Raw genomic sequence first — 12,797 nt, 5'->3', positions numbered from 1 at the left:
TCTAAATTACCCAATCTACTCGTGTGGCCAGTTCCAAGGAGCTCCCAGATCACTCTGAATGTCAATGCTTTTAAGACTTCTATTATTAACTGGAAATACATTCCCCTTACATTTGACCTCCCAAAGTGCAACACCTCACACTTGTGGGAATAAACTCCATCTGCCATTTCTCTGCCCATATCTCTAACTGATACACATCCTGTTGCATTCTTTGACAGCACAAATAACAGGGATCTCAGCACTCATCCCTGTGGAACACCTCTGGTCACAAACCTTCATCCAGAATAACACCCTTCCACCACTACCCTCAGTCTTCTGATGTACCAGCCAATTCTGAATCCAACAATTCACCAAAGATCCTGTGAATCACTGCCTTCTCAATTAGTCTGCAATGAAGGACCTTGTCAAGTGCCTTACTCAGTGTAGAGTATATCCATTGCCCTACCCTCATCAACCTCGCTTTCTTCACCTCCTCAGAAATCTCAATCAAAACTGTAAAGTGTGGCATCTCCCACACATAGCCATTCTGGCTGTCCTGGTGGGACCATGCCTTTCCAAGTTTGCACAAAATGCTATCCCTAAGCATCTTTGCGGGAAGGTTCCCTACCAGGATGTGAAAGTCACTGTCTACAATTTGCTTGATCATCCCCATTTATTTTCTTGAAAAAAATATAGTATTGACTACTATCTAATCTTCTGGGAGCTCAATTGTTGCTGGTGAGGTTATGTTCCTCGAGTGTAGAAAATCAATAATTTTCAAGATATGAAGTTGGAATGAGGGTATGGAATGATAAATTGACAGTTGCTGGGATGTCTGATCAGAGGGATGTCAGAAAGAGTACAAAAACAGCAAAGGCTGGAATTTTGAGTGAACAAAAAGAACTGGAGAGACTCATTGGATCAGACAGCATCTATGGGTAGTTCACAATTCAGGTCAGGATCATTTATTGAGTCTGAAATAGAAAAGGGAGCTATCAAGTATCTAAAAAGGGGAAGGGGGGAGGGGGGGTTTTGGATAGGAGGCAAGTTAAGTGGAGACACATGCAGAAGGATAGACCTTTGGGATATGTGGGGGAAATGGGTTAGAGAGAAAATTAAGAGAGCAGGCAAAGATGCAAATATTGGAACCAGATACAGGTGGAAAAACTGAAATATTCAAAGTTCACCTCATGGTGTTTACGGTTGTTCAGAAGGAATCTGAGACAGTGTTCATCAGGTTTATGCTAGGCCTCACCTTGGTATTGGATAAGGCTGAGGATGGACATGCCTTTGTGGGATTAGTGAAAGAGATTGAAATGAGTGACAGCCAATAATTTTAGCTTTTCCTCACCAGATGTAAAGGGCTCCACACTGGGTTTACTGAATGCAGTTGGACGATGCACACATAAAGCCCTGCCTCACTTGGAATGTCTGTCTGTGACCCTGGTGGCAGAAGACAAAAGGACAAATTTTGCACTTTCTACAGTTACAGCAGGAAGTGCCCAAGAAGGTGGAGGTTGGAATGGGGAGGATAGAGTAGCCTAGGGAGTCTTGAAGATACATGTCCCTCCAAAGGCAGATAGGGGTGGAAAAGGAAAGATGTGGGTTGTGCTGCGATCACATTGAAGTTGGACAAGTATTGGAGGATAATGTGTAGTAGTCCGAGTAGCTGTTGGATTCGAAAGGTAATAGATGTCCGTGGATAGCTTGTCTCCAAAGATGGAGACAAAGAGATTCACAAAGGGGAGAGAGTTGTCAGGAATGGTCCAGGTAAATTTAAGGCAGGGTTTAAAAGAATTTGTCAAGTTCTCCATATGTACACAAGGCAGTACCAATGTTGGAGTAAGATTGGAACAGAGGCATCCACATACCCGATAAAAAAGACAGGCACAGCTTTGTAAACCTGCATATAATATTTTCTAGTTTGATTAACATGCTGTTGAAAAATTCTAGAAATAATCAATATTTTCAACTACAATAAACAAACTTTCTGGATGACAAATATTTGCTTGACTAGCAGACAACATGACTCACATGTCACTTAATCATACAAATTATTTAGACAAAATCCAATTAAGAAATAAACATAGACCAAGCAAATAAGATTAAAATAAATAATGAATAACTAATAACTGGGTTTTGAAGTACCATAAAGGCACATTATCAGAATTATTGTGTAGTAATCAGAACTGGATGCAAATACTTACCTGTTGTTGAATCAGTGTTTCATATATATTCAACATAATCTCCTTGCTTTTGGCGGGATTTGTAAACCATTGGATCCTATTTGCTTCTCAATTCTGTTCTTAATGTATGCCATCATCAAACTCCATGGCAATAATAAACCAAGGTCCCTTAAACAATGTTCCCCAAACCTAGTAACTACCATTTGGAAACAACTTTGAAAAATAACACAAATTCTCCTCCAATTGTGGGAATCTCTTTCATTGCTCCCCGTCTATAATCCCTGCTGCTCTCTAGCTTTATGAACATGTACTCACCAAGACTCTCTCCACAGCCACATTGCCTTCTTTGCTACCGTCTCTGCCACAATCTTGTGCTTCGTGGCTTTCAGCTCCAGTTTCAGGCTTCCCAGTTTGGCCTTGTAAAACACCTTGATGAAGGCCTCAAGTCCAAATCGTTAGTTATCTTTGCTATACAAATTACACTGTTTGATCTGCTGAGTTTCTCCAGAAACCTGGTTTTACTCCCATTCCAAATCACACACCATTCAGACATTGAAGTATTATGCTGTTACTTCATTATCACGTGACCAAAAAACTGGATCTCCCTCGCTCTTGGCACTATGAATGTACCTTCACCATTCAGATTGTACTAGTGATAAGCAAGAGAGACTGTAGATGCTGGAACAACATACTGGAGGAATGCAACAAGTCAGGCAGCATCCACAAAGGGCAGTAGATAGTCAACATTTCAGGCTGAGATACTTAATCAGGACCAGCAAAAAACTGACAGAAACCCAAATAAAATGGTTTTGGGGAAGGGTAAGGGGTTGAACACAAGGTGGCAGGACGTGGGTTTATAAAGGTGGGAGGGGAAAGAAATGGGAATAAAGTTAGAAACCAGGATATAGGAGGAAGATGTACTCTGACAGGAGGAGAGTGGATCATGGAATGAAGGGAAAGGGTCGGAAGCTAGAGGAAGGGAGCTGTAGGTGATGACCCAGTAAAGAGGGTGGTGGAGGGAAAGAAGGAAAATAGGGATAATGGGGTCAGAAGAATCAGGGGGAAAAAAAGGGGGAGGTTACTGGAAATTGGAGATGTTGATGCCATCTGGTTGGGGACTACCAAGATGGAAAACAAGGTGTTATTCTTCTAATTGCCTGTGGCCTCAACTTGTCAGTACAATAAGTAGGCCACAGAAAGTACATGCATCTGGGAATGGGAAGTGGAATTAAAGTGGCTGGCATTAGGAGATAGTAACCATTGTGGTGGATGGTGAAAAGGTGCTCGATGAAGCAATGCCCCCAATCTGCACCTGATCTCGCCGACGTAGAGGAGACCCCACTGGGAGCACCAGCTGTAATAATTGACCCCTTCAGATTTTTGGGTGAGGTGTTACCTCACTTGAAAGGACTGTTTGAGCTCTGAATAGTCAAGTTAGAACTAACCACCCTCTTCATTAAGATGTTTAGGGAGATAGGAAATAAATGCAACAATTCCCAAATTCTATAAATGAATCAAAAAGCACAAGTTCAAAAACTTAATAGCATAAGAAAAAGCAGCAAGAGCTCACGCCCAACATTCAATAAAATTAAGACCAATCTTTCACCTGAACAAACTCTAAAAGTCCATTAATCAAGGTTACTCATGTAATCTAAATGTAATTATGTTCAGAACACACAAGAGTTAAGGTAAAGAATAATACATGATTTGGTTAACAATACAACTTCACTTCAAGCATTTTAAAGGCATATGTTTTTTTGTCATATATTAAATAGCTGCAAACAAAGAATTGCTGGAGGAAATCAAGAGGTCAGTCAGCATCCACGGGTAGAAACGTTTCAGCTCTGGAATCTTTATTGTTTTTAGAGGGGAGGTGATACTACGCAAATAAAGGAGGAAAGAAGCTGCATTTCCACTAGAGGGAGCACTTCTATATAATTTAACAACCTATAGTTTCCACACTTATTAAAATCACGCTACTGAAGTTTGAGAAGTGTTGAAGTACATGTAGATTTAAAAGGTTTAATTAATATAAACCAACTGATGAGAGAATTCTTTTATACCACCACAGTGATTGGCATAGTTGTACAGCAGTCTTTTGATGCATTGCCAACACAAACAGCTTAGCCTAAGAAGCATGGCTTTTTATAACAAATATATCATAAAAGGAAGTGAGACATACATTGAAGGAATAAATATTTCACTGCATCTGGATCATTTAAACAAAATACTGCTAAAATGTAAAGGTCCTTCAATTTGAGGACGAGGAAAGTTCTTCAGACCATTCAAATTCTGAAAACTGCTGTAAACACATTATGTTATAAGACTGAGCCTTGCCTCTTGAAATGTAGGGATTTCTCCATTCATTTGGATTCCACACACCTGCAAAAATAAACCCAGGCCAATATAATAACAATCTGACTGTTTCACAACTGTGGTGTTTCACTTTTTCATATTTTCTAGGCTTCAAATGGGACTTCATATATTAAAAGAAAATACACAAATAATCCACATTGATATTTATGTTTGAATTTCACATCTTCTTTAAAGTCTGGAAACCAAACTTATTATCCATTGGGAAAGTTATCCATAATTGGTGATATTATTTCTGTAAAGATAATGGGAAAGAACTCCATTCCCAGTGCTTAATGTTATGCTATGCATTGCAGAACCTCTTTGTCACTATTTCAGTTGTCTATTGCTATAGTTAAATGTTTCGCTCCCAACTTTAAAGGTGTAGAGCTTGTCGAAAGAATCAAAGACCTGTTGATCTTATTAGCAAAAGACAGGAGCTCTTCACAGGTGGCCGACCAGTCCGGAATGATTCGACCTGGCAAGGGACACAACCCTTTAAAGCCCAGACAGTAAGCGTGACTAAGCTCTCAGCCAATCGCTGTAAGCACAGTCTAGATACTGTAACTATATACACTACATACATTGGTGATAGATCTGTACTATCACAAAAGGGATATCACCTTTAAGAAAAAATGGAAGACTCTTTCCTTCTCATTAAGGCAGATATAAATTACAACAAAATAAAAAGTTAAAAAGTTACATGTTTCATTTTCAATGACAAAACACTAAAAAGCTTACCCCATTATTTTACTCAAAGTGAATGAGTAGATCATCTTTAGAACTTGGGCAACCACTGTATTGATAATCTTTCCCTTTTTTTCTGCATTACTTAACAATGAATGAGTTAGAACAAAGCAAAATACATTTCACTTTTCAAAAACCACACATTATAAGGTAGGTAGGTTATTCTTGGGCACATAAACTAATGTGATAAATTTGAAACTATGAATCAAAGCTGATCATTCTTTCAATTCTCTGTACTTTCCCCAACCCCTGATCAGAGACCACAAGCCCAAGTTAAATAGAACTCTGTAAAGTAAAACAAATCTTTCTTTATTTTAAAAAAAAAGGCATTTCATTGACTAGTATATTGTGACAAACTGGGTTTATGAAAGATGCTACATATATGCAAAATGTTAAATTACATAACATTGTGCTAAAGATTCTGAGTTCAGGTGCACCAACTGCCACTTAATTAAGCTTTGATTTTAATAGCATTTTAATACCAACTCATTAATACTGCTCCAGATCTTTATTGTGGACTATAATAATTTTTTAAAATCAGAAAAAGTGGCAAAAGGTCATTTAAATCAATTGCAGCTTGATATAGTTTTTGATTTAGATCCCCCACCAAGACTATTGACTGAGTAGTTACATTTATTGGTCCTTCACTTTATTAGATTTGACACATCTTCTCCCTGCTTATACAAGGGTCAAAGGTTATGCATTCAGACAGATTCCTTTAGCACCTAAGTGACCATAAAATCTTGTATTACGTCACTTTATTGAGAGGTTTAATTGCCTGCTAATTTATCCAAACAATTACTTTTTCTATATTTGAAAACAATCTTCTTCAACATTAAGCAATTTTGCACTTATTTAAATCCATAGCAACAATGTGAAACAAATCATGCATTTTATCAAAAATATATTTTATATCAGCTCAAATTGCATATAAATAATGCATTATATTAGCTTTAAAGTTAACAAATGGGGGATTTTAAAGGCCTTCAATATGTAGTGTAAGGTAATAATATTGCAAAATTCCATTCTAATCATGGCATAACTCAGATTGGCTAGTTTCTGACTAAACATAAATTAGCACTGGTGCAAAAGCAACGCAATTCACCAGCATTGCAGCTACACTGGAATCTTATTATTGCAAAGATTCTGGCACAGTCACTGGGTGTTGATTAAAATCAAACCCCAGAAGTGTTGCTGACAAGAAATCTTGTGAGTATATCCACATAACAGAAGCTTTATGGAAATCAGCATGGAGCAAAATCTAAATAAATAAATAATTATTGTTTTGGGATTGATAAAATAGAGCAGAATTGAGGCGCATAGACCGTTTAACTGCTTTTTGGCCTTGGCAACATTAATCTATTTCTTAGTTTGTCTAATTGCTTTGGCCGGGCAATAAGGCAGAGTATTATTCTGTGACACACCCTCAAGGCCTGTTTAGTTTGGTTTAATAGTAAAAAAAAATCCCTCACAGTTCTTTTTGAAGATTTATTTTTGACTCTGGCATACCCAAGTATTCTCTCCCATAATTACTATGTGGTCTATTGCCAAATGCTCTGTTTGTTGTGAAATGTTGCTGTTTCAGGGAAGGGCAGTGTTAAACTTTGACCAGACAGACAGGTATGCAGGGAGCTGCAGAACAATCAAAAATAGTCTCCTTATGAAATTCTGTGGTTGAACTAAACCATCGTTCTGGATGAAAACAATATCTTTGATTCCAAAGCTCAGCCTCACCAAACCATTGTATTTGTGTTTGCTGGAAGTAGACTTTGTTTTGCAAAGTCAATTTAAGACTCAAAAAAAAATGTAATTTATGGTATGTTTATACTGTAATTAATTGCATGATTTGGAAATCATTTTCAAAACAGACATTTTAATAATTTACAGTAATAAAAAAAACATTACAAATTAAATCAACAAATAAAGTTGTTCTACATAACAGTGAGTATTTTTTCACAAAACTGGTTTACTGTGTATTAGGTATACTAGCAACGTCAGGTATATACAGTATCGTTACTTCTGATGGATACTGTGAGTGAGACTTCCAGCATTTTTGTGTTTTTACTACAATCACAACATCTGCAGACTTTCACTCCAAGAAGAAATTACATCAGTCTGGAATGGGGAAAGATCAAGCTAAAAATCAACTTGACCCTTGATCAGTGACAGTAAAGATTTAGCACTGACATTGAAAATAATTTGAATGCGAGGACAGCAGGATTGTGTTTGTGAAGTGCATCTGTTAAATTTGCACACAAACGGCATTGATCCACCTCCCTTGCAGTTCATTTCTAACAGCACCCACATGAACTGATCTGGAAAGTCCAGCATATAGATCAAAAAATTGCAGCAGCCTCCAGAGTCACCTTTAGAATATTTTTGAAATGTTTTCGCATGATGGTAAAGTCCAGGCAGGGCTCATAGCCTGGAATTCTTGGGTGGGTGATATTTACATCATTTACCAGCTGCACATTGACCATACACTGGATTCATTCGATGGGCAAATATGGAAATGAGGGAGTCTACATTCCACAACCCAGGACCAAATCCCCCAATGGTGATGGTTTTGTAAGGATTGAAATGTGCTCTATGCTCTTCAGGTCCACGTAGATAACTTTAAAAAAAAATTTGGACTAATCCTATCTTTGCTTACTCTTAGGAGACAACAATTACAGCATAACATTTTGAAATTTTGAATGCAATCTTTTAGAATAGTCTTCATTTTGGGGACTACGTTAACAATATTATTTAAAGGGTGAAAAACTACAGCATGCTGTTGTGCAGAGGGACTTGGGAGTGCTTGTGCATGAATCGCAAAAAGTTAGGTTGCAGGTGCAGCAGGTTATTAAGAAGGCAAATGGAATGTTGGCCTTCATCACTAGAGGAATTGAATTCAGGAGTAGGGACATAATATTGCAACTGTATAAGGTACTGGTGAGACCGCACCTGGAGTACTGTGTCCAGTTCTGGTCTCCATATTTGAGGAAGGATATACTGGCTTTGGAGACGGTCCAGAGGAGGTTTACTAGGTTGATCCCTGGGATGAAGGGGTTGACTTATGATGAAAGATTAAATCATCTAGGATTGTATTCACTCGAGTTCAGAAGAATGAGAGGAGATCTTATAGAAACATATAGGATTATCAAGGGTATGGATAGGATAGATGTAGGAAGGTTTTTTGAGCTGGCTGGGGAAACTAAAACGAGAGGACACAGTCTCAAGATTTGGGGCAGTAGATTTAGGACAGAGATGAGGAAAAATAGTTTTTCCCAAAGAGTAGTGAATGTTTGGAATTCTCTAACCAGGGAAGTGGTTGAGGCTGCCTCATTAAACATATTTAAAAATCGGTTAGATAAATTTTTACATGATAGAGGAATTAGGGGATATGGGGAGAAGGCAGGTAGGTGGAGTTAGGTCATAAATTAGATCAGCCATGATCGTATTGAATGGCGGAGCAGGCTCGATGGGCCATTTTTGGCCTACTCCTGTTCCTACTTCCTATGTTCCTATGTTCCAATTCAAAGGAAGGTACTTTCCAATGATTTTCAGCAGGCAGAAGATCTGTTCTGGAAAACTAAACAAAGGTTAAGAAGATCGATCAAATTTTACGACACTATCTATGTTTGTAACACATTCAGAACATATTGAAAGTTCAAACTCCAGCCCAGGATTTTCATTTTTAGATGCAAAATTCAAACCAGTGCAGGATACAATATAAACTTCAAAAATATAAGCAGGAAATAATACATACCATGTGATCCTGAGCCTCAAGAACATTTCTTACCCAATATCCATCTTCTTCTATTCAGGTGGCAGCTACAGAGAGAGAAACAGAGTAGCCATTAGGCTGTAAAACATGAAATTCTGCAGATACTATGGTTGGAGTAAAAACACATGCTGGAGAAACTCAGCAGGTCAAGCAGTGTACTTTACGCAGCAAAGATTACCAACGTTTTGGCCTTGAGCCCTTCATCAAGGTATGAAAACATGTTGGTAGGTGTCCGAACCAAATGGTAGGGGGAGAGGTAGGGGTAGGAGCACGAACCCAAAGGCAGGAGGTAATCAGGGAGGGAGGGCATGGCAGCAAGTGGGGAGGTGGGGGAGGAGGGATACCTCTATGACTAGAGAGAGAAGAGGGTGAAAGGCTAATGGAGAGAAGACAAAGGGGAGAATGGAGGGTAGATTAGAAGAAATTGGAGGTCAATGTTAATGCCATCCAGTTGGAGAGTGCCCAGACAAAAAAAAAAATCAAGTTTTGTCCTCCAATTTACAGATGGTCTTGGTGAAGCCATGGACAGACAAGTGAATATGGGAGCAAGATGCAGAATTGAAATAGTCGGCCACTGGGAGATCCTTGTCACTGATGTGGACAGAGTAAAAGGTGCTCAGTGAAGTGATCAGTATTCAGGCTACTGCCTTCCCCTGCCTCTCTCACTGCCACCATAAGAGCTCGTCAGCATGAGAACCCACAGTGTGAGAGGTCAATTAGAGTAACACAAGCAAATAAAGAGACAGGCCACTGGAAGCTCAAAATAATCTTTGTAACTGAACCAAATGAGTGGTCAACCAATCTACATTTAGTTTCTTCACTGAAGAGGAATCCACATCATGGAATTCATATAGGTGCAGCAGGGATTCGCTTGGAAGAAATGCAGCTGTAAGGATTCCATTCCATTCTCCACATTCCATCATCTTCATTGTATATTGCACAATTTCTAATCTAGTGGATTGAATTCAGTGCTCACAATGTCCTCTACATTGGAGAATTTGCAGATCTACATTGATCTGAATGCAGGCATGACTTTCAGCTTATGGTTACTACCATTTTAATTCACCATGCCACTCTCACTCAGACCTGTCAGTCTTTTGCCTCCTACACATTACAAACCTGCCAAACATAAGCAACATTAGGGTGGCATGGGTAACAAAGTGGTTAGCACAATGGTATTACAGTGCCAGTGACCTGGGTTGGAATCCAGCGCTGTCTTTAAGTAGTTTGGACATTCTCCCCATATCTTTGTGGGTTTCCTCTAGGCATACTGGCTTCCTTCCACCCTTCAAAATGTAAAGAAGGTTGTAATTGGGGTATTTGGGTAGCACTGGCTCATGGCCAGAAGCCCCTGTTACCATGCAGTGTTTCTACACTTTTTAAAACGTCAGCTCAAGGGTCAAAGCCTCATTTTTTGGTGTGGGCATATTCCAGCCCACAGAGCTCGTATTAAATTCTCTACCTTCAGATAGCTTTCCCTTCTTTTTCTTTTTGTAACAGCACTGACCATTAAAGCATGCCATTCCTCTCTTCCCTTCTTTATCTCTCCTTTATATAATCTGACCTGCTGAGCCCGTTGCAACATGCCAGCCTGGGCAATATCGCCCGACCTCACAACATGAGCAGCATAGTTCACAGGCAAGGAATCTGAACTGCCCATTCAATGGCTGCATCCTTTCACCCGATTACAGATATTCCCTTTGTTCTACCATTGCCCCCTCCCCCCAACTTTTTCCGCTATTTAGACCAACTTGCCTTTTTCTCTTTCTCAGCTCTGACGAAAGATCTTCGACCTGGAACATTAACTGATTTGTTTCCTACAGATGCATTGTTTTTATTATTTTATACATAAATGTGAATTTACCTTTAAGGATTATGTGTATCATGTGGCATGGCATTTGATACATTGCTGTTCCAGCTGGTCTTGTTATTTGAGGGTTGATTATTTTTAATAAAGAGTGTTCTGTTAGTGATTTTTATCTTTGTTAATGTGCCCTAGTTAACAACACCAAAAAAAATCTGCAGATGCCACAATCTGATTATAATTGATCATTACCAAACTAATGAATGGTGTTATCAAGATCATCAACAGGGCTGTGACGTGGCACTTCTTCACCAGTAATCTGCTCACTGGTGCTGTATTTTCATTTTACCAAGACCACTTGGCACCAAAATTCATTGGAATCATGATTCAAACAGGAGGCAAGACCAGTGTGACTTTCCTTGGCATCAAGATGCCCTGGTAAAGTATCAGACAGATGTTTTCGCTGTGAGAAGGAAATGAGAACAACAGTACATGCAATTTGGGCATGAGAGAAAGTGGAAAAGTTTTGGGAAGATCTAAATCAGGAATTAAATAAAATCACAAAAAGCAACATACCAAAAAATCCAGAGATCTTTCTTCTAAGTAATATAAGAAGTAAAGAACTTGGACTCGATTTGGATGGAGCACAAAAAAGATTTACTAGGATAGCAAAAAAATGTATTATGTCAATTAGAAGATAACCTGAGAATACAGCAATGGTACATAGAAATGAATAAATGTATTCCATTGGAAAAAATAACATATAATTTAAGAAATAACATCACAGTATTCGAACAAATTTGGGAACCGTACATGGAACACAACAGAGAAGTCCTACCGTGGACCTCCACCACCTAAAATGACAGAAGGAGAAGAAGACGAAATGAACTGACCCAGTATGTAAAAGTAGAAGACACAAATTTCTTGTTTATTTTCATTGTGTGATGACATTGTTTAATGGGTTTAATGTATCATATAAGTTGAACGTTGAGTGGGTGGGGAGGGGGGGATGAAGGAGGGAGGGAAGGGAGGGGGAAAAGGGGAGAAAAATGACACTGTGTATATTTAAGAGGGAAATATTTGTGCGTATTTTGGTCAGTATGGTTCATAGTGTGAAAAATAAATTTTAAAAATTTAAAAAAAAAGATGCCCTGCTAAAATTGAAGTAAAGGGCATCACAGAGAAAGAAAAACGCCAAGACTTGGACTCATACTTACACACAAAGGTAGAGAGGTGTGGTTGAAGAGATCTATCATTTCAATTCCAGGACATTGGTTAGAAATTTGTCAGGGAAATGTCCTCATAAAAAGGAAACAATCTTTGCCTACATGCTGCAGAACCTCAACAATATTCAGGGATTGGTTAATGTGACAAATACATTCAATCTATTTAAACCTCAAGAAAGAGTCCACCTAGCTAGCTTCCGCTCTAAAGGTCCTTGCCAGTGCCCTGTCATCACATCATGATGAGGGGATAGAAGATGTCATAATTGACCAGAAACTTAAGCAGATTCCTACGCTAAGAAAAGTGTGAGACTGGGCACCCTTGGCAAGTGACTCACTGAAACCTTTTCCACTAACTACAGGACACCAGCAAGATGTCAAGATACCTTTGGGAGATGGTGGTTGTTTACAACTGATATTTAATTGTTAATCAAACCCCTGAGATGGAGATAGAAAGGTCAAGTATACTCTCTGCTGTCTAGTTGAATGCACCTCCAAACAATACTCAAGAACATGAGACATATACAAAGATAGAAATGTAATCAAAGAAAGAAATAAAAATTGACAGAGCAATACAGAAAAAAAAAGTATTCAGGTACAAATAATGACCAAAGTAAAAGTTCTTAAATCAGTCTCTGATTGAGTATGTTGTTTAGGATTCTGATGGTGGAGGGGTGGCAACTGTTCCTGAACCTGGTGGTACAAGTCTTGTGGCATCTATGCCTCATTCCTGATGG

At 38.7% G+C, this 12,797-nt stretch overlaps 1 long non-coding RNA gene across 1 annotated transcript in view; it reads right to left on the bottom strand.

Moving 5' to 3' along the window:
- The window catches only part of LOC138740111 (uncharacterized), a 56,331-nt gene extending 47,257 nt beyond the window's left edge, over nt 1-9,074 (bottom strand). Inside the window, exon 1 of the long non-coding RNA XR_011342675.1 lies at nt 9,016-9,074. This is a non-coding gene — a long non-coding RNA (uncharacterized lncRNA). The remainder of the gene's footprint in view (nt 1-9,015) is intronic.
- Nucleotides 9,075-12,797: the final 3,723 nt, after the last annotated feature.

This window comes from Narcine bancroftii, chromosome 7, assembly GCF_036971445.1.
Source record: "Narcine bancroftii isolate sNarBan1 chromosome 7, sNarBan1.hap1, whole genome shotgun sequence".
Lineage (NCBI taxonomy): Eukaryota > Metazoa > Chordata > Chondrichthyes > Torpediniformes > Narcinidae > Narcine > Narcine bancroftii.
Note: the sequence above shows the minus strand (reverse complement) of the source record. Positions and strands in the feature narration are given on the sequence as shown.